Source organism: Eriocheir sinensis, chromosome 50 (genome assembly GCF_024679095.1).
Source record: "Eriocheir sinensis breed Jianghai 21 chromosome 50, ASM2467909v1, whole genome shotgun sequence".
Classification (NCBI taxonomy): domain Eukaryota; kingdom Metazoa; phylum Arthropoda; class Malacostraca; order Decapoda; family Varunidae; genus Eriocheir; species Eriocheir sinensis.
Genome location: NC_066558.1, coordinates 12462660 through 12481433, shown reverse-complemented (window position 1 = coordinate 12481433; position 18774 = coordinate 12462660). Strand labels below are relative to the sequence as shown.

The 18774-nt window shown below is 44.5% G+C and overlaps 1 pseudogene; it reads right to left on the bottom strand.

Moving 5' to 3' along the window:
* LOC126982387 (prostaglandin reductase 1-like) overlaps positions 1-18774 on the bottom strand; it is a 168087-nt pseudogene that overhangs the window by 84807 nt on the left and 64506 nt on the right.

Genomic DNA, 18774 nt, shown 5'->3' with positions numbered 1-18774 from the left:
AACGACGTCATCTGACTCCCAGCGAATCACAAGCGTGTTTTCAGAGCTCAGCCAATCATAAGGCTTCATCTGTGGCTTTAAAATGACCCGTTCTCTCTTCCTGTTTTCTTCCTTTTTCCAAGGTACGTATTTTGAGATAACAAGGGAGTAAAGGAGGAAAAAAATGAGCTCCGGGGGACAGCATGAGCCAGTTATAATGGCGCCACTATAAACAGTTGCCTGCGTCATGACGGGCTCGGACCGACCATCAGGCCCAGATGGATAGCCTACCAGCGCCATAGCCCACATGAAAAAAATAAATAAATAAAAAATAAATAAATAAAAAAATCCACGGGTTGGAAAAGATAAGCGCTTTTTCAGTGTTTTCAATACCTCGAGTTTCGCGATCCTCAAGTTTAGTGCTTCGGAATGAAGCGAGCGCGAAACTCAAGATCGTACTGTGTGTGTGTATATATATATATATATATATATATATATATATATATATATATATATATATATATATATATATATATATATATATACAGTCACCCCATGTTCATGGTCTCACCCATCAGCGTTTCGCGCAGTCAACTAATTGTGACCCCGCTTATCGCTGGCCCCAGTTTAGCAGATCGGATGCATTGACGCTAAATAGGAAGGCAGAGAGGAGGGAGGAGGCAGAGAAGAGGAAGGGAGAGAGGAGGAGGAAGGCAGAGAGGAGGGAGGAGGAGGCAGAGAGGAGGGGGAAGGGAGAGAGGAGGAGGCGGGGCAATGGACGTTAGGTTGCTCCTGAGTGGCGTCACGGTTGAACTGTGACGTCATGCTTTCCTATTGGCGAGCAGCTCACTCAGGGACGACTGCTATTGGTCGAGATTTTCTCAGATCAACATTATCCTAAAAAAAAAAAATTCAACGCGCCGCCACACTGCAGTGTTGCCAGATTGGGCTACTTCTCGCAAATTGGGCTACTTGTGGGTCTTCTGTGTTGTTGTCTAACAAGGTCGTGTCTCTTTTCAGTCATTAAAAGAGAAAAACATGTTTTATATGACGTGTCAGAGGTGACTTCCCAAATGCATATTTTCCCATAGGGTTATAGTCCCGCCGTTATGCGTTTTTCGCGCATCGCGAAGTCGAACGAAATACCTGACTTGAACGCGGGGGATGACTATATATATATATATATATATATATATATATATATCTATATATATATATATATATATATATATATATATATATATATATATACAGGGGGGTCGCCTGATATGCGAACTGTGGATATGCGAACCACCTCATATCGACCTCCTTCCTCCTCCCTCCCCTTGGGGTGGAGCACGGGAGCGGTGACTTGACTCGGTAGTAAGAGAAAAGTTTTTTTTTCATTCATTTCATGTTCCCGACTTCGCTAACATCCATTTCCTACCAAATAATGAACTTGCTGTTACTCACTTCCCGAAGGAAGGGAAATAAACAATGGCGCAATCTGGCAACTCTACTCTGTGAGATGGCTCCACGTGTTCTCTTCATCAGTACGTCTAAAGCAGCCATTGCTCTCACAAGCTGTGTCTGTGCTGTGTGCAAGCTAGCCTGTGGGCTATTGTTGTTGCTGTTGTTGTTATTATGGTGCCTCCAAAGAACTCGAAAAAGCAGTTTATTACATTGGAAACTAAGTTAAAAGTGATAGACATGAAAAAGAAAGGAAAAGGCAATTCTTCAATTGGACGGGAGTTAGGTATGGGTGAATCTACTGTTGATTATGTGTACATTGGTGATGTGTATCTCCACTTAGTTATATGATACGAAAAAAGATATACTAGGTTAAAGAGTTTGGGAAAATGTGGCTGACCGCCCATATACCATTATTTACATGCTTTTTAAGGTTCCTAATATGCGAATTTGCGATATGCGAGGCTTTGAACCGCCCATATTCTCGCATATTAGACGACCCCCCTGTATATATAAATATATATATATTTATATATATATATATATATATATATATATATATATATATATATATATATATATATATATATATATATATATATATATATATATATATATATATATATATATATATATATATATATATATATATATATATATATATATATACAGTACCCACTCGAGTTTCGCACTTGCTTCATTCTGAAGGTATAGCGCTAAACTCGAGGATCACGAAACTCGAGGTATTGAAATACATGAAAAAACGCTTATTGGTTCCGGCCCATGGAAAAAAAAATACTTTTTTTTGTTGACTTGACTCCCTTGTTATCACAATTTTCTCGACTTTACTCTCTTGTTATCTCAAAATATGTACCTTGGTAATAGGCAGAAAATGGGAAGAGCGAACAGGTCGTTCTGAAGCCACAGTTGCAGGCGGCTGCCTTACAATTGGCTGGCAGCTCTGAATACACGCTTGTGATCCACGTGGTGTCGTCTGCTAATGTAAGGGTGGTTGCTCGCGGTCACCCGTGGTACAGTTGGACAAACCTGTAGCTTCTGGTAGTTTTCTGTGTGTTATGGTATAATCTGCTAACTCTTTCTCTTATATATCATCAAATCACTAACATCATGATTGACTTTTCAATGCCTATTGAACGTAAACTGACGCCGCAATCGCAAGATAGCTCGCAGAGAGGTTCAACTTGCTTACTGCCTCCATATTTCCCTCAGCGCTCACAAAGACCACAAGCGGACAAAAAAGAACAAATCCAGGCAAATTAACACTTTTAATGCTGTGTATTCCCACAGCGCGCATGCGTGGTGGACGGCAGAATGACTAATTTCAGCGGGAAGATATTTCTCGCAACACCGGCCAGTGTATAGTGGACCTTCTTCTTCTTCTTTTGACCTGTAATGCTTTGTATCGCATCTTAGGTCCTCCTTCTCCACACTTTTATGCTTCACGACATGCACTTAGGGCCGCTTTCACAGCCATTTTGTTTGTATTGATCGTTACCAATGGCAGTGATCGCCGCTCCAGTATTTCCACGTGAAACTGCCCGATGGGTAGTGATGTGATGTGATGGTGTCGGAGGTATTGCCTTTACAACGGCACCTCGTGGCGGATGCGGGGTTAGCCTCGCCCCGCACCTTACCACACACTCTCAATACCTGTCGCTTTCTCTGCAGCCACCACTACCCCATCGGCCAGTTTCACGTGGAAAACTATAGCGTCGATCGCTGCCATTGGTAACGATCAAAACAGTGACTGTGAAAGCGGCCCTTATTTACCCCACAGTGCGCACTGATACACCTCACCCTGAACTTTGGTGTTTTTCTGTTCTTTTCTTTCCCTGATTTTGGTTTTCTATGCCCTTTTGCTATTTTCCACTGTGACCTTTCACCGTCGCTGCCATGCATTATAGGTCAAAAGAAGAAGAAGAAGAGGAAAACATCACTGGGAGATCAACAGTTTTCATAGACTCGAGAAAAAAGTTTTTTGGACTGTGGTTCCCCAGCACGGGGTGTTCTCTTATCCTGTTAATCAAGCAGTAAGCAAAGCAGCTCTGCCAGTCCATTTTACGAGTCTCTTAGTGGGCCATCTTCCACTGCTCCTCACTCCTCAGCCCTGCCGTCGTCTGGTTGTTTACATGCAGCCGTGAGGTACCCACATACCCACGCTCGTATTCACAACCGTTTTCCAATCATACGGACAACCAACAACTCGCTCCCGGTTGGGCATATGGGCAACCGTGGTTGCCCATATGCCCAATGGTTGGACACCGCATTTTAAGGCAGCACGCATGTCGCCGATGGTAGGCAGACGTGACCTGTACATGTCAAAGGAGCGTGAAACTCGTGGCGGTAATGCGTGAAAGTCGTGATGGTAAGAATTTAGGACTAAGCGCTAAACTCAAGGATTGCAAAACTCGGATTGAGCGAAACTCGGAGAGGTACTATGTATACATATATATATATATATATATATATATATATATATATATATATATATATATATATATATATATATATATATATATATATATATATATATATATATATATATATATATATATATATATATATATATATATATATATATATATATATAGTGTGTATATGTATAGGAATATATGTTTGTTTATCATTTTTATTAAATGCGGTAGGCGAAAGTTGGGTTTGCGGGTCCGTAGACTTAACCTACACCATATCCGTTTTTTTCCCATATCCGGGTGCCCCCGTGGCTCTATTAACCCGGATACCAGAGAGTTTACTGTATAATTATTTTTACACTGAAAAACAAAAATGTGTTAACAATAAATATTTTAGTCATCCACTGAAATCCGTTCTTTCGACAGAAATGTCAGCTGACTGGGCTGCTGCACAGCAGAAATACCTACAGACTAGTTCCCCCAAATCTGGCCGACGGTTGCTGAGCAGGGCCCCTGTCAGGTAGCATTTGCTGCCTGACGGGCCCTGCTCTGCCAAAATCATTTTTGTGTAATAACCGCTTTAACCGTCACCGCCAAGGTACCCGGCACGCTGGTGACTGGTGCGCCGCGGTGGTGTTGTGTTTTGTGTTTAGTGTTCACGACGCGCCTCGGCTCCCACGTGTGGCGCGTTCTCTTCTTCTTGTGACCTGTACGGGTTTATCGCCTCACATGTCCTCCTCCTCTCTTCTGTTTGTTCACACATTCCTTTTCTATTGCAGCACACTATTCATTATCTAAATCAATCAAAATTAGTACCTTCAGCGTACAACACGCACGGGTAAATTTTTGGCACTGTTTGAGTGAAAAAAGTGCACATTACATGCTGAAAAATACAGCTTACAACAGGGGTTCTCAACCTTTTTTCGGCAGTGGCCCCCTCCAAGGTAATGTGAGTTCTCGTGGCCCCCCCTAAGTTACCACATCTTGGGAAGTAGATATAGTAACGATCATTGTTAGGATCAGCCTTCCTGAGTCCTAACACGTCCAATACTGGTAGAGGTAACTCTCGATTTACGCTAGTATTGTGTCCTTTAAGAGGGCGCGTAAATCAAAAACAATGTAAATCAAACAAGAGGTAGGTTTCAATTGAAAAATAAATATTCACTTCATTCAGTGGAGAGAGAGAGAGAGAGAGAGAGAGAGAGAATATCCATATCACCGAGATATCCACTCAGGCACTCGGTCTCAGCCTCACTCGTATGAAAATGAGGGACACCATGAGCGACTGGCTAGTATTGGTACCGGTACTGAGCAGTCTGGTACTGGTACTGTACCGTATAGCTGGTACCGTTAGTACCGGTACCTGCCCACCCCTATTGTTGAGTAGCGTGGCGCACGGGAAGAACTGAGCTCAGCTGTGTGGCCACGGTGCCGTGTGAGTCCAGCTGCGTGAGACATCTAGTGGCCACTCCATAAAATATCGCGTATAAGTGTAAAAACGTGTAAATCAAACATTTATTTGGATTTTGGACCCCGCGTTATTTCAAAAACGCATCAACCAAACTCGCGTAAATCGAGAGTTACCTGTACCACTACATACACGAACATGCTCTGACAGTTTGACTCAATTCGTTAGCGCTGCCTTATGTTAACGTGTAAGGAGGAAAAAGATATACTTTGTAAAAAAGGCAGATAAAGGCTGTCTTTTTTCAGGAAGATTAAAGGACAAACGGACCAAAATGGGACAATGTCCTTAATACGACAAACATAGCAACCCTGAATCCAGTGTTGCCAGCTCATGGGAAGTGAATGTTGCCAGGATTACAGCAAAAAAAGGTGAAATCGCTAAATGAAGCAGTAGAACAGCTGATAAGAAAACACCATAAAAGAAATACGAAAATATTAAGCTCATATGAGCACCGCAAACTTAGGAAGTTCTGTGGCCCCCTGTGGCCCCCCATTTTCCTAATTTTGTTCTATGGCCCCTGAAAATTTCTCATGGCCCCCAGGGGGGCCATATGGCCCACAGTGAGAAACACTAGTATACAGTACCCTTCTGAGTTTTGTGATCCTTGAGTTTCGCGGCTCGTCCTAAATTCTTACCATCCCAACTTTCGCGCATTATCACCCTGAGGTTTGCACTGTTTTGACATGTACAGGTCACGTCTACTTACCATCGGCGTCACGCACACTACCTTTAGAGGTAGTGTCAAACTGGACATTTTCCTCCAAAGATTGGGGCTACGGGCAGAAGAGAGAGAGAGAGAGAGAGAGAGAGAGAGAGAGAGAGAGAGAAACATATTAAATGATGAAGCCAGTGTTGGAAAGAGTGGGAGGGGGGGGGATGTGAGGAACTCCTGTCCAAGTAGTCTCAAAATACATAGTGTGGAAAAAGGAAGAAAATGGTAAGAGAGAACGGGTCCTTTTGAAGCCGCAGTTGAAGGCGGCTGCCTTGCGATTGGCTGGCAGTTCTGAAAACACGCTTTTGATTCACTGGGAGTCCGATAACGTCATTGCCGGCGCTCACCCACTCAGCGGCCTCACTGCCTTAAGGCGGTGTCACACAGGCCGTTTTCCTCCAACCGTTGGGTTACGGGCAACGTCCATATGCCCAGCTGGGAGCAAGTTGTCGGTTGTCTGTAAGCTGGTGTCACACTGCGTCTTTTACCTCCAACCGCAATGGCGGTGGGGGCAACCGGCAACTCCAACTTTTCCGGGTGTGCGTCACACATGGCCAAGGTTGGTTGCCTGTAAACAAAGCAGTCGCCCTGTATCCACGTGGCATTGTCTGTTACAGTAAGGGCTGTCGCGGCTTGTGCAGCCGTTACCCAAGTTATGGACTTGTTGCTGCAGTTAAATGGAAGGAAGAAGCAGTTGTGGGCAGGATTATGGCTTCAAAGACAGGAGGACAAGAGTGTTTACCCAAACCTTGTCAGAGAACTGGGTAAATTTCCAGAACATCACCCATGAGACAGCTGGACAAACCTATTTTTTTGGTAGTTTTCTGTGTGTTGTGAAGTAATCTGCTGACTGTTTCTGTCACAAATCACTAAATCACTAATACAATGATTGACTTTTCAATGCCTGTTGTACGTGCACCCACCGCCGCCGCCGCCATAAAATAGCTCGCAGAGAGGTCCAACTTGCTTACTGTTTCTATATTTCACTCACCGCTCACAAAGATCACAAGTGGACAAACTAGAACAAAACCAGGCAAATTAATGTTTTTCCTTCTGTGTATTCCCACAGCACATGTGTGGTGGACAGCAGAACGACTTATTTCAGCGAGAAGATATTTCTCGCAACGCCGGCCAGCGTATTGGACCGTCGTCGCCATGTCCTGTCCTGCACCAGGAATACAACACCATGGTAGCGTGCTGGGCTCACATTCACCACGTGATGGACGACACGAGTTTGAATCCCCACGATACCACCTCGGATTTTTTAGTCACCGCCGAGTGGCTTAAAAGTACCCACATGCTGTCCTGAAGACCACCCATCAACCCGGACTCCAGAGGAAACCGTCCAAGAATCAAGAACGAGTTTCGGGGGGCAACATGAGCCAAGAGAAGATGGCGCCACTATAAACACTTGCCTGCACCACGACGGGCTGGGACCGAATACCATCCAGGCCCCTCAAGCAAGCCTACCAGCGGAATAGGCTGAAACGCAAAATAAATAAATAAATAAATAAATAAATAAAAAATAAAAATAAAAAAAAAGCCTGGAGAAAAAAGTTTTCTGGACTGTGGTTCCACGGCACGGGGTGTTCTCTTATCTTGTCAATTAATTAGCAAACAAAGCAGCTCTGCCAGTCCACTTTACAAGTCTCTTGGTGGGTCATCTTCCACTGCTCCTCGTTCCTCAGCCACTACCGACGTCTGTTTGTGTACATACAGCTGCGAGGTACTCACGCTCATACCCACAACTGTTTTCCATATCTACGGACAACTGACAACTCGCTCCCGGTTGTACATATGGGCAACCGCGGTTGCCTATAGCCCCAGTGGTTGGATGAAAACGGCAAGTGTGACATCCCCTTTTAAGGCAGCGCGCATGATGTCGACAGCAGGTAGACTTGATCCGTACATGTCAAAGGAGCGTGAAAGTCAGGGTAGTAATGTGCGAAAGGTGAGAATCTAGGACTAAGCGCGATACTTGAGAGGGTAGTGTAGTATGGGTTCAACTAGCGCACTTTGAGTTTGTGAGTTATATTTTGAGGACCATGCATAATAGGTGTTTTGTGTTGTGTGAGACACTGAGTGGGTGTGTCTGCTGTCATGAACATCACCAGATTAATGATAATAATCTACAATACATACAAACAATATTTTCCACAGTACCTTTAATCTTGGCGATCTGAACCACAGCACTGCCAACAGCTCCAGCTGCTCCGTTCACTAGCACTGTGTCTCCTGGCTTGGGCTTGCAGAGCTCAAGGAACCCGAAGTATGCAGTGTTGCTGAGGGAAAATTCTCCTATAATCTTACTTAATAATAACCTTCATATAAGTAGGGTGAGTTGGGAGGCACTATACACTTTTTTTAAATCTATAAAAATGTTCAGCACAATCCTTACATCAAAAAGTTTAATATTTGATAGAAAATGTAATCATCTGTCTACATGATATGTTAGCCACAACTCTGGCAGCATGTTATTTGTGGGTGAAAACTGCTCCTTCAAAAAATATCTTAAACTGTACAGGTGAGTGTGTTCAGTGCGGAAGTTACACGGGAATAAAATAAATAATACAAAACTTAAAAAAGAGCCAAAGTCAAACTGTCCAAAAGGCTTAATAAATGGACAGGACAGGACAGATTTCCTTCACTAAGCTGCCTCAACAAGTGAACAAAATGAAACCAAACTTAATATAAAAAAATAATCACACCTGAATTCAGATTTAAAGTGCAATGATTTTCTAAAATGAATATATTCATTTCCTTGCCTACACAATCATGGAAGTGCAACACTAACAATTTAGTGGTGCTATGAAGACAATTTACTTTTTATTAAACTTCAATAACTCCATGTTATTTGGCAAGAATCTTGGCTAAAATTATTAATAATAAGGTTGAAAATTTAAATATATATATATATATATATATATATATATATATATATATATATATATATATATATATATATATATATATATATATATATATATATATATATATATATATATATATATATATATATATATATATATATATATATATATATATATATATATATATATTTTTTTTTTTTTTTTTGGGGGGGGGGGGCAAGGATATTTGGTAAACAAACAAGGTTTCAAACTGAACGATTCTATGCTATTTGGCAGGAATCCTCAGTAAAAAAAAAAAAAAAAAATGAGGTTCCACATTAAATTTAAATAATGTCCTATTTTGCCCAAATCCTTGGAAAAGAAATAATAACAACTCAGGTACCAAATTCCCGTGGAAACACTTCAGTTACTAACTTACTTATTAGTCTATACATTTTGTAAGCCGCTCCACAGAGCGTCCACACCAGCGTCCGTTGAAAATTCACAATGAATGGTGGCTGTTGCCTGCCTTGATTTTTCTTACACTTCCTCACTTTGTCACAGCTAAACATACTCTGATATTCAGTGCCTTCCCTGCACACTCCAGGCATTTTCAGCAACACCACCACGAATTGGGGGCAAAAAAATAACATCTGATATGACCAAAATTAAACATTTCAATAAAACTTCAGCACCTCGTGACACCACCGGGTCACATGTGCTACACTGAGTGTCTCCCATTTCCCTTAATTGCTATTAGAGGCAAAGTAATATAAATCCATTGGAATAGCCAAGGAAACATCTGTACTTCATGTCCACATGTATGGAGGCTCCTCAACTTACCCTACACAAAAACAATATTCATTTTCCAGAAAGAATAAACTAAGCTGTACTTTCTTTCCACTGTACTCGTGTAAAAGTTGGATCATCAGATCATTTCAAAGGGACGAGTTTAGGGTGTTGATGATTACAAAGATGATATTATTCCATAGGCTTATTACTACTGCTGCTGCTGCTGATGATACTACTACTACTTCTACTACTACTACTACTACTACTACTACTACTACTACTACAACTACTGCTACTATTGTAATGCCAGGAAGTTTAAGTTAAGAATGGAATGTACAAAGGATCACAAAGGCAGATACAGTGGAGTCGCGTATGATACGGTTAATTGGTTCTGAGCAACGGCCGCGCCATAGGACACCGCGTCACGGGAATAACTAAAACTATGGAAAAAATACAATTTGTTTCTGGCCCTTGCCATTTTGCCCCATCCACAACTTTTTTTTTTTTTTTTTTTTTTTTTTTTTTTTTTTTTCGTTCATTCTAGCCCAAGTGCACCGGTAGGCATCATCTGCCTTTTGATGTTGTTCAGTCCGACCCCACGCTCAGCACCGCAAGCACCCACTTTTTCACTCAGTACATATTGGGAAAATACAATTTGGTACTGGCTAGCCGCCATTTTATCCCACCTGCGCTCACATACGGGGAAAATTTATTGTTTCCCGCCTATCACTCTCTCAATCCTCCTGATGACGTTCAGTTTCTGCTCGTACGTCAGTGGGCGAATCTTGCCCGTGGGTTTCCCAGCAGGCTTGCAAGCCATTGTGCAGCACGTGCATGGTTAACTAGGTCTGCTTTCACAGTCATTTTGTTTGTTTTGATTGTTACCAATGGCGGCGATCACCGCTATAGTATTTCCACGTAAAACTGGCCGATGGGTAGTGGCTGCTGCGGGGTTAGCCTAGCCCCGCACCTTGGCACACACTCTCAACACCTCTCGAGCTTCCTCTGCAGCCACCACTAGGCACCCATAGGCCAATTTCACGTGGAAAACTATAGTGTCGATCGCCGCCTTTGGTAACAATCAAAACAAACAAAGTGACAATGAAAGCGGCCCCTAGACGTGTACTCATCAGGTTGGGACTGGGAACCTGCTGCGCCGCCGCCATGTTCCGCCCCAAAACCGCACAATCCCACCCAACCATTCACTTTCCCCGCCAACCCAAAATTGACAAAATCATTATTTGGCATGCATATTAATGTAATAATTAGTGGTGACCAACCACTTTCAAAGATTCTCTCTCTCTCTCTCTCTCTCTCTCTCTCTCTCTCGTTAGTTTCTTTATACACCGTGTCTCTGATTTCTTCCCTTTTGGACTGGGTAGCGAGAAAGACAAAAGAAAGGCTCTGGGAACACCAATTTAGATTTTTAAAAGCCAGTTTGCCAGCAGGCTGATGTGCAGAAGCGGCCTGCTGTAGATTTTAGTAAGCTAGTTAGCCTGATCGCTTTCTTTTTTGCCTGCCAGAGTAGACAGTTGGGCCAGGTCAACTCTACATGAAAAAAGGAGCAAAGGAGGGGAAAAGATTGACGGGAAGAGATGCGGAGTGGTCGGGGAGTGCATGACTGTGACTTGGAATTTGAGTGACGGCCACGGCAGCTGACACCAAACGTTCTTCTTGTCTACATCTATAAATTTTGGCTATATGATCATTCTGATAGTGAGGATAATTTGTAACTTACTGAATACAGAAATGTGAGGAGAGAGAGAGAGAGAGAGAGAGAGAGAGAGAGAGAGAGAGAGAGACAGGATAGAAATCCTCCCAAAAAACAACCCAACCGCAACCTTGAGATTTTCCCCCTTGGAAAAAAATCCATCCTGGCAACTCTACACTTGTTTGGCCAGACCACGAACTGCGTCATAGACGGTTTTACCCGCGTGATCTGAAAATATGGTTCTGAAATCATACCGCGTCATACGAAACTGTGCCTTACGAATCCGCATCATACGTGACTTGACTGTATTAAGTATACTTATGTAGGTAGTGTAAGTATTAACCCTTTTGCTGCGCATGGCAAGTTAAGCGACCATCCCCCCAGGCGCATTCGGGCAGCCCAGCAAGGGGGGGGGGGGGTCTCTTTTAACCTCTGTATCTAAGAAACTATTCATCACAGCTAAAAAACAAAAAACACAATTGGAAAGAAGAGGCCCAGATCTATAGGATTCGGTTACGTATGCCTCTCCTGTGAACATACAATCACGTTCAGGGGGTGTTACGTGTGAACACTTACGTCCGTGTGTGTGTGATGGTCAGTCATATTGAGGGAACTGCAGAGATCTCTTAATGGGTTGCTGGCAAGGTAGTATTGCCAACTGCAAAATTTACAACTATTTGGTCAAAGAATCAGTCAGGTAATAGGTGAAGCTATGCAAAAATGCTGCTATTGGACAAGAACATCCACCAGTTACTCATCCGTAGATTTTCCGCACTAGGCTGATATGATTTTCCACCAAATTTAGTGGAGAACGCACAGAATTGGCAATGCTGCGTGATGAGAAATATTGTTGGAACACTCTCATACACGGGAAATTTGAGTGCGACTGGAACTCACAGCAAGGCAAGTTACGCTAGTCCTCGCTGCGAGTATTTAGCAACGAAAGGGTTAAGTATGTCCCTCCCCCTCCGGCTGTTAGACTCCCACATTCCGTCACATGGTGTAATACCTCCTTGTTTTTTAGTTACATAAGTTGTCTTGCCACACATGGTGCAATACCCAATCAGGTGCCTCTACCCTCTCCTCCCCCCAGCTACGTTTCGCGCCAAACCCCTCCCCTGGCGTCCCCCCTCTGGGCTCCTTCCTTCCCCGTCCAGTGCCGCACGCACTCTCCACTAGGATTACCAATGATCGCTTGGAGTATAATTACCATCAGACAAATTTAGTATAATCACAGTAAAACCCTTACAACTCAGCATGATAGGGGCTCCAGCCTTGCCGAGTTATGCAAATCCCTCATTCCCCTTCCCCCACCCATTTGCATATACAGTCAAAATATTGAAAACACTACACTACACAGCAAAAGTAAAAGCTTAACTTAACACTTACCAATGAAGAGACTGCTGTAGTCATGTAGTCCAAGCAGTAATCCTGGGGGAGTCGCTTGAGGTTTTGGTGATGGCTCTCGAGGCACTGCACGAGGAGGCGAAGCCCTTGGGACTTCAGGTCTCCTGGGCCAAGACCAAGGTACAGGTGTTGGAGGCTTGCTGGATGAAACAGTACAGTCTGTTCATGCGTGTGGCGAGGATGTATCTTGGTAGCGTAGTTCATAACAAAGGTGAGTCTAGCCAGGAAGTCTTACGGCGGATTGGCCTGGCCCGCGGTGTTATGAAATCACTCAACACGAGTATATGGCGTTGTTGATACCTGTGCAGAAGGACAAAGATCCGGATCTTCAAGTCCCTTGTGTTCCCTGTCTTACTCTATGGCTGTGAGACATGGACACTAAATGGGGACTTGGAGAGGCTGACTGATGCCTTTGGTAATAAATGTCTTTGCAGAATCATGGGATATCGCTGGAATGACTTTGTGTTAAACAGGCGACTACTCCCTGAGACTGATTCGACATATATTACCTGCATAGTCTGTCAACGCCTAATCCGGCTATACGGGCACTTGGCACGTTTTCCAGAAGCTGATCCTGCTCATCGGGTTGTCTCTGTAAGAGACAATCCTGAGTGGTGGAGGCCAAGGGGACGCCCACGGAGCAAGTCAATAGATCCTGCCGGAAGGTACTTGGGTTGGGAAGGGGGCCTGCATGGAGACTCACCCGGAGGGACCCCCAGGCTTGGCGTCATAGGGTGGGTGAGGTGACGGGCCCCCCGGCGTATGCCCCCACTGATTGACTGATTTTGCACTAGTTCTCTTACTTTCACTCTCTCTTCCTCATTTGTATCCCTTCTTATCCAGACATTCCTGTAACCCTCCCATCCTGCCAGCTTCCAGGGTCTGGCCATTACATCACTGGCCATGGTGGTGTGTGTTCTGAGAGTGGTTTTCATGGGCCTTGTGCTGCCTTCCACGCATCTTCCTAACCTAGTCACTTCTTCTATTCATTCTTGGGCTTCCTGATCGCCTTCCAGGACTATAGATACAATGTCTTTGGCCAGTCTCAATTCCTCTCTCTTTCTCACTGTCTTTAAGATCATTTAGGGGAGGCGGTGGCTGAGTCGACAGAGTGACGGCGCCGCGTTCAGGAGGACGCGAGTTCAATCCCCGCCCGGTGCCACCAAGCTGGGATTTTTCAGCCGCCGCTGAGTAGCTTAAAACTACCCACATGCTGTCCAGAAGACCACCTATCAACCCGGACTCTAGATTCAAGGATTAAAGATGAGCTCCGGGAGGGCAGCATGAGCCAATGTAAGATGGCGCCACTATAAACACTCGCCTGCGCCAGAACGGGCTGGGCCGACCATCAGGCCCCATCGGGAAGAAGCCTACCAGTGCAATAGGCTGCGACCTAAAAAAAACATTTATTTTTGTCTTTGGTGTCTCTGACCAGTGTCTCTTTTGACTCCATGACCTTGATGACCTTCTCCATATTCTCCATGTCCTCCTTCCTCAGCTGCTCTAAGATTTCCCTAAGATTTGTCTCTTCTGCGAATGTTTCTTTCCATCCTTGTTGCTTTTTTACGAATTGGTGACGTTTTCCTGCACTTGCCTTCTTATCTGATCCCGTTCTTCTTTCAGTAGTCTGTTCTCCTCCTTCATCTTGCTAATTTCACCCTAGACTGCCTCTTTGCTAAGTTCCAGGATTCTCATCTGGGCGTCTTGGCCACTGACTTCTTGTCTCACCTCAGCGACTACTAGCTCTTGTTCTGCGTTCTTTGTTCTTAACTCACTTCTGAAACTTTCTACTACATTTCCTGGACTTTCTACCACTTTTTCTTGACTGGCAAGTTTTTTTGCATTCAGGTCTTAGAGACAGACGTGATCGGTGACCCTGTTGTGTGCGTGTGTGTGTGGCGTGTATTTACCAAGTTATATTTACCTAGTTGTAGCTTTACAGGGCCTGGGCTTACGCTCGTGTGGTCCTGTCTCCGTATCTGTATTTTTCCAACTATAGACTCCGTATCCTTGACGGGTGTCGGTGGAACCGCCTAAATATTAGGCAGGCAAACTCCCAAAACAATAAAAGGGCGTCCTATCTTTATTTTGTTACCAAAACCTCACTAAATTTTGCACCACTGGTACTGCACATGGACCCATGAAGTCACATTCTCATTTCAGTTCGTTTAAGTATCAATAAGATATACAAAAAAAAACTTAAGCACCGCTAAAACACAACACTAACATCTCTTCTGCCCGCTCAGTTTCTGCTTTGAACCCTTAGAGTACAGGTGGCGAGATAATTCTCTGGATGCTGTGCACGGGGAAAATTTAGACATTTAAAAGAGGTGGAAATGGTGTCTTTCTTCTTTCCAATAATTGTATATTCATCAAGTATATATGGTGGAGTAATAAAACTTCTCTCCTAATAATGATAAAACAGTTATGACAGCCCAAAATATTGCACATTTTCTCGTGGCCGTGACGTGTCGCGTGGAAGCACCCCACTCTCTCTCTCTCTCTCTCTCTCTCTCTCTCTCTCTCTCTCTCTCTCTCCCCTCCCCCTCTCTCCCCTCCCCTCCCCTCCTGTCTCGTCTCGTCTCGCCTCGCCTCGCCTCTCCTCTCGTCTTGTCTCTCGTCTTCTCTTCTCTCCTCCCCTCTTCTCTTCTCTCCTCCCCTCTTCTCTTCTCTTCTCTTCTCTTCTCTTCTCTTATCTCCTTTCCTCCCCTCTTCTCTTCTCTTCTCTCCTCCCCTCTTCTCTTCTCTTCTCTCCTCCCCTCTTCTCTTCTCTTCTCTTCTCTCCTCCCCTCTTCTCTTCTCTCCTCCCCTCTTCTCTTCTCTTCTCTTCTCTTCTCTTATCTCCTTTCCTCCCCTCTTCTCTTCTCTTCTCTTCTCTTATCTCCTTTCCTCCCCTCTTCTCTTCTCTTCTCTTCTCTTCTCTTCTCTTATCTCCTTTCCTCCCCTCTTCTCTTCTCTTCTCTCCTCCCCTCTTCTCTCCTCTCCTCCCCTCTTCTCTTCTCTCCTCCCCCTCTTCTCTCCTCTCCTCCCCTCTTCTCTTCTCTTCTCTTCTCTCCTCCCCTCTTCTCTTCTCTTCTCTTCTCTTCTCTCCTCCCCTCTTCTCTTCTCTTCTCTTCTCTTATCTCCTTTCCTCCCCTCTTCTCTTCTCTTCTCTCCTCCCCTCTTCTCTTCTCTTCTCTTCTCTTCTCTTATCTCCTTTCCTCCCCTCTTCTCTCTTCTCTTCTCTTTCTTCTTTCCGTCCTCTTCTCTTCTCCTCCCCTCTTCTCTTCTCTTCTCTTATCTCCTTTCCTCCCTCTTCTTCTCTCCTCCCCTCTTCTCTTCTCTTCTCTTCTCTCTCCTCCTCCCCTCTTCTCTTCTCTTCTCTTCTCTTCTCTTCTCTTATCTCCTTTCCTCCCCTCTTCTCTTCTCTTCTCTCCTCCCCTCTTCTCTTCTCTTCTCTCCTCCCCTCTTCTCTCCTCCCCTCTTCTTCTCTCCTCTTCTCTTCTCTTCTCTTATCTCCTTTCCTCCCCTCTTCTCTTCTCTCCTCCCCTCTTCTCTTCTCTTCTCTTCTCTTATCTCCTTTCCTCCCCTCTTCTCTTCTCTTCTCTTATCTCCTCTTCTCTTCTCTCCTCGGCTCTTCTCTTCTCTTCTCTTCTCTTCTCTTATCTCCTTTCCTCCCCTCTTCTCTTCTCTTCTCTTCTCTTCTCTTCTCTTCTCTTCTCTCCTCCCCTCTTCTCTTCTCTTCTCTTATCTCCTTTCCTCTCCTCCCCTCTTCTCTTCTCTCCTCCCCTCTTCTCTTCTCTTCTCTCCTCATCTCTTCTCTTCTCTCCTCCCCTCTTCTCTTCTCTTCTCTTCTCTTCTCTTCTCTCCTCTTCTCTTCTCTTCTCTCCTCCCCTCTTCTCTTCTCTTCTCTCCTCCCCTCTTCTCTTCTCTCCTCCCCTCTTCTCTTCTCTTCTCTTCTCTTCTCTTATCTCCTTTCCTCCCCTCTTCTCTTCTCTTCTCTCCTCCCCTCTTCTCTTCTCTTATCTCCTTTCCTCTCCTCCCCTCTTCTCTTCTCTCCTCCCCTCCTCTCTTCTCTTCTGTCCTCCACTCTTCTCTTCTCTCCTCTCCTCTACTCTTCTCTTCTCTTATCTTCTCTTCTCTTATATCCTGTCCTCACCTCTTCTCTTCTCTTCTCTTCTCTTCTCTCCTCCCCTCTTCTCTTCTCTTCTCTTCTCTTCTCTTCTCTTCTCTTCTCTTATCTCCTTTCCTCCCCTCTTCTCTTCTCTTCTCTCCTCCCCTCTTCTCTTCTCTTCTCTCCTCCCCTCTTCTCTTCTCTTCTCTCCTCCCCTCTTCTCTTCTCTCCTCCCCTCTTCTCTTCTCTTCTCTTATCTCCTTTCCTCCCCTCTTCTCTTCTCTTCTCTCCTCCCCTCTTCTCTCCTCCCCTCTTCTCTTCTCTCCTCCCCTCTTCTCTTCTCTTCTCTTCTCTTCTCTTATCTCCTTTCCTCCCCTCTTCTCTTCTCTTCTCTCCTCCCCTCTTTTCTTCTCTTCTCCTCCCTCTTCTCTTCTCTTCTTCTCTTCTCTTATCTCCTTTCCTCCCTCTTCTCTTCTCTTCTCTCCTCCCCTCTTCTCTTCTCTTCTCTCCTCCCCTCTTCTCTTCTCTCCTCCCCTCTTCTCTTCTCTTCTCTCCTCCCCTCTTCTCTTCTCTTCTCTTTTCTTCTCTTCTCTTCTCTTATCTCCTTTCCTCCCCTCTTCTCTTCTCTTCTCTCCTCCCCTCTTTTCTTCTCTTCTCTCCTCCCCTCTTCTCTTCTCTCCTCTCTTCTCCTTTCCTCTCATCTCCCCTCCCCTCCCCTCCCTCTCCTCTCCTCCCCTCCCCCCCTCTCTCTCTCTCTCTCCCCTCCCCTCCCCCTCCCCTCCTCTCCTGTCTCGTCTCGCCTCGCCTCGCCTTGCCTTGCGTCTCGTCTCGTCTCTTCTCTTCTCCTCTCTTCTCCCTGCTCTGTCAATGTCACTACCACAGCAGTCATCAGAGTCACTGTCACTTTGAGTCACTCGCGGTCTACTTCCGCCCGGAGCGGAGGAACTGCTTGATGCGTCACGTGACATGCCAGATGCATTCCGAACAAAAGTGGGAAATGATCTGTGGCCTTCGGTAGGCTCTTGTGAAGAGGCGAATGAGTATGTGTGCGGATGCCAGATGCCTCCACCATTCTTCTGAGTCAAGGACTGGCTGTATATTTGAAGCGTAGGCAGCGTAGAGTGTGATGATTATATATCTGATCCCGTGCGGGTGGGGGCGTGTGGCCTTGCCTTATATAAGCGATCGCGTAATGTAAGGGTTAAAGCCACTCTTGCTTGAGAGAGAGAGAGAGAGAGAGAGAGAGAGAGAGACAGAGAGAAATTATACTTTCACTCCATAATCTTCCTTTCTTTCTATTCCTCCCTCACAATTGGTTCATCTTGTATATTACCCTTTTTTATTCCTTTCCTTTCTCTTATAACCTTCCCACCACATACTCTCTCTCTCTCTCTCTCTCTCTCTCTCTCTCTCTCTCTCTCTCTCTCTCCAATTCAGTAAAACCACCTACAACACTTGTTTCTAAACATACTTAAAAAAATGCCACCATCTCTTTTATAAATTCTTTGTGGACTTATGAGTGAATAATGTATTACAGATAGCTATTCACAACTGGTGTCCAATATAAGTAACAGGGAGCATGAAATGGGATAGGGGGTAAGGATATTACGTGAATAATAAAGTATATATATTTATATAAATGCACTCACTGCAAAAGAAATCTATATCCGGAGATGTATTAGGCTTTTGATGACTGAAAACACATTTCCTGCTACACTATTATATATCACCTGTCAACCATTTCTTCATAATATTTGCACTGTGACCAGAAGGAAGGAAGTTATGACGAAGGCCAGCAGCAAGAAACAATAAAGCAATATCAGCGACAGCAGGGGAGGCACGCAGAGTACTTACTTCAAGCACTATGTTCCCGTTACTAACC